The sequence below is a fragment of the Vigna unguiculata genome, chromosome 8, assembly GCF_037176805.1.
Source record: "Vigna unguiculata cultivar grain cowpea cultivar isolate G323 ecotype 2 chromosome 8, ASM3717680v1, whole genome shotgun sequence".
In the NCBI taxonomy this organism is placed as follows: Eukaryota; Viridiplantae; Streptophyta; class Magnoliopsida; order Fabales; family Fabaceae; genus Vigna; species Vigna unguiculata.
Window position 1 is genome coordinate 29,758,821 of NC_140799.1, and position 4,664 is coordinate 29,763,484.

Here is a 4,664-nt window from a genome sequence, read left to right on the forward strand (position 1 = left end):
TGAATGGGTAAAACAAAGCAAGCTTTAAATGCATAAACAAAGATACTAGAAAGCAATGGAAGAAGCATATATATATTCAAACCATTCGAAAATACATGAAAGTTCAGTGGCTACATCTAACCCCAACAAAAATGGGTTTAGCTCTCCATTGTCATGGAGAGCTCAAGCTTACAAAATGGAAAATGGAAGAGAAAGAGATACAAAGAGGAAGATGGAGCTATTCCCACAAGCCCTAGCACTCCTCCAAGCTCTCCAAATCGCGTTGCTCGAGCTCCAAAATGTCCAAGATGAGATTCCCTCCGCGAAAACAGAAGAAAAAGGGGTCACTTGACACATCAGCGAAAAAGCGCGCCTGGCGGAAGGGTCTCACCGCCAGGCGCAAGCCACCAAACAGGGGGCAAATCTTGCCGCTACCGCCCGGCGGTGTCCAGTTACCGCCAGGCGGTTCGTAACAGAGGCGCCTGTCTGGCGCTTGGTTGGCGCTTGACTGGCGGTCTGTTCCGCCTAGCGCTTGCTTCGTGTCGCCAGGCGCTTCCTGTTGACATTTTCCTTCTTCTCCTTGCTATTTCGGGTCACTCATTAATCTGGATTTTTGGACAAAGCTTCCCATCTACAAAAAGGACACAAAAAAATGGGGATTAGTGGTATATTTAGATAAATGTAACCCAAAATGTATTTATTTACAAAAGTAAGGTAAAATTGAGAATTAAGTAGGTTAAAAGCTTTGGAAGAGATGATTTTACTAATGAAATATAGCTTGGATAATGGTAAAAATTAACATTATCAATATCCCTAATCCCAAACCCACAATTGACAATTCCAACGGTCAAAATGAAGAATTTTATGCTACAAACATTTTGTCAAAGTTTTAGCTTGATTTAACAATGAATGAAGTATGAATATCTATTTTACAATGACTATGCAGTGAAATTCCCTGCATAATTTTTCTCCCTCTCTTTTCTCTCCCAAGGCTGCATTTTGCACTTTTTAAATAGGGCTCTATGCACTCTCTTTTGACCTAAAAGACCATTCTTCACTTAGATTAAATAGTAAGACAAAGTGGGTATGACTAGGTTGGATAATTTAGACACATAGTTCGCAACCCAATCCAACATATTTTCCCCTCACAACTATTTGGAGGTGACTATTAATTCGGTGATGTTACAACAAGCTTCAAACTTATTCCTCAACGATGCCTTTGTCAACATATCAGATCCATTGTCATCTGTATAAACTTTATCCAACTCTAACAACTTAGCATCCAAAGCATCATGTATCCAATGATACCTCACACCAATATGTTTGAACTTAGAATGAAAAGTTGGATGCTTACTAAGATGGATAACACTTTGACTACCCACAAATAATGGATAGTTGTTTTGCACAAAACCAAGCTCCTATAAGGATTTCTTCAACCATAGCAATTCCTTGCATGCTTCTGTAATGACAATGAACTCTGCCTTTGTAGTTGACAATGCTACACACCTCTGTAGTCTTGATTTCTAACCCACATCTCCCTTGTAAACTTAATCAAATAACTCGAAGTGGAGTTGTTGGAATTGATGTCTCCAATCATATCTAAGTCTGAGTAACCCAACAAAGTAAGTTTATTAACTCCAAAACAAAGCCTCAAATCACTAGTACCACGAAGATACCACAAAATCCATTTGACAACATTTCAATGTTCTTTACCTAGATTTTTCTTAAATCTATTGATTGCACCAACAACATGTGAATATATGATCTTGTACATACCATTGCATGCATCAAACTACCCATCGCAGACGCATAAGGAACTCTACTCATATATGCATTCTCAACTTCATCTGAAGGACTCTATTTAACACTCAATTTAAAATGAGTAGCAAAAGGAGTGCTCATAGCTTTAGCATTTTTCATTTGGAATCTCTACAACACCCTCTTAATGTAGTTCTCCTATAATAGCCAAATCTTCTTTTCTCTTGTATCACGTGAGATACTTATGCCAAAATCTTTTTAACAACTCTCAAATCTTTCAAGGAAAAAGACTCACCAAGAGTCTTCTTTAACTTGTATTCTAGAAATATTTTTCCAAACAATAAGTATATCATTAACATACAACAACAGGATAATAAATTCATCATTATAAAACTTTTTAAGCAAGATATAATGATCAGAAGTAGTCATTTTTTAATATTGATAGCACATAAATGATTAAAACTTCTTGTACCACTGTCTTAGAGTTTGCTTCAAACCGTATAGATTTTTCCTCAGCCTACACACATAATCTTCTTTGCCTTCAACAAGGAAACCATTAGGTTGTTCCATGTAAATCTCTTCCTCCAAAATACCATGAAGGAAAATTTTCTTTATCCATCTACTCAACCTCTAAATCAAGAGTAGCAGTTAAACTTAGCACAGTCTTAATAGATGACATTTTCACCACATGTCAAAAATCTCATTGAAATCATTACCCTTTTTTTTCCGTCTAAAGCCTTTCACCACAAATTTGGCCTTGTACCCTATAGATGTAGAATTTGTAAGACTCGAGAAAATTAAATAATTATTTAATATAAATGCGGGAATGAAATCTTTATGGCATTTAATGTAGGGAGTTGTGACAAGGAACAATACTAGCTCAAGTGGTTGAGAATACTTGGTTGTTATGAAAGGACTTGGGTTTGAGTCCTGTTGATTCCATTTGTATGTTAATTTAATTGTTTTGCTATTTTAATAATATGTTTGACCATGGTGTGTTATATTATAATCCTAGATGTGTAGGAGTTATCACGAAACATGAGTTGGTTGATTTCTTGTGCATTGGATTAATAATTGTGTGGTTGTGTGTTTAAACCTTGACTTACACAAAATAGGTTCCTTTTTGACAAATTTCTTTTTGGCATGAATGAGAGGGATCAGAAAACACTAGCCGTCTAAGAGGCAGCTAGAAGGGCTAGAAAACCATCCTAGAACAACAATTGAATGACCATTAATCCCATTTTTAATGTAATTTTCCTTTTAGTGATTAAGCCAATTAAAATTAGGGTTGAAAGTGAGAATAAGAGTAGGACTAGTGAAAGGAAGAGGCTTTTTGGAGATAGACAAGCAACCTGCACTGAAAAAGAGAGTTGAGAGCAAATTTGGAGGCCAATTGAAGTGGGAAATTAGTAAAAGCCAAGGAGCGGGACACGTTATCACCAAGAAACCTAGGTTTGCAAATTTAAGCAAGGAATCCAGGTTAGGGGAGCTATTATTGATTTTGATTACATTGTAGTATTTTTGTGAATTATTGTATGTTTCTGGATTTTCTTACGTGTTTCTGGAAATTTCTAGAAACCGCCTGGCAGCTTTAAAGGTTCGCTAGGGGACTCATAGGCATTATTTATGATTTTTGGGTTTCTGCCAGGATCCGCCTGGCGGCATGAATAGGTCGCCAGGCGACACATGAAAATCAATCTAGTTTTTGGGTTCTAATGTGAACTGCCTGGCGACGATGAACACTTGTTAGGCGATGCAAGCAAGTTTGGCTCATTTTTTGTGTGTTTGGGGTTTTTGGGTTATTTTGATTGAGGAAAATGAATCTTTACCTGATAATGGAAAGTTGGATATTGTTAATGGTTGTATTGCGATGTGAATTGAGGTAATTGGGGTGAAATTGACATGAATGCATTTTAAGGTTTGGAAAATTGGGGATTTTGAGTTAGTAATGATTTATGCCGAATTACATTGAGGGTCTATACGTTCGCATTTGGAAATTGATATTAAGTACTATTAGTGGGATGATTGCTTGTTGAATCGTGGAAATGATTAGAGTAGCGCATTTAGTAGGTTTTGGGACTTTCACATATATAGGGAATTCTGGATTCACCTAGAATGGTATGCACCACCTAGCAACATCTTACTTATCGTCGAGCGTCAGCGTAGTGCAGATTTGCACTGGGTAACTGTGAGGTGAAATGCGGGTTTGGGACTTTGATGTGTCAATTCACTCATGAGAGTGGATTGAGGAACCTTGGATAGAGGACGAGGGTGAAGAAAAAGAACTTAGATTAAGATTGAGAAATGACTTGAAGGTTAGATTGTGATTGAGAGATTTGTGACTTGAAGCATAATGTATATCAGGGCATGATACCAAAACTATGTATAAGATTAACTGTAGAATAGAACTTAGAATTTGAAGATCTTTTGTAAATTGCCTAAGTGAACTTAGGGTGAATTACTTCACTAAGTGTTGGTGGTTGTGTCAGGTTTTACAGAGGAGGTTTCACTGGGGAGATACAACACCAATGAGACCTAAGCCCAACCACATAAGGCATTGACACCAATCTCAACCCAAAACCTTAAGGCAATGGGTTTATGGGTCTTGATTCTTATATAATGCTCTACTTTCTCATTTCTGGTCAATGTGAGACTTAGACTCACTTGGATTCCTAACAGGTTGACGTAGGAATTGTAGGAGAGTTGGTTGGAAGGCTTGATTCTAGTTAATTGATTATCTAAAACTTGAATTCAGATTGAGATATGAGATTATTGGTTGTTGGAATTGGAGTTCCAATGTTAGGCTTAACTTGTAATTGGGTTTGAAGGTGGATACAATTCCAAATGGGAATGGTAAGAGTGCATTGTTAATGTGTAAGCATAGAAGCAATACGGACCAGGATAAAGTGTAGAAGTTCACACTTTGG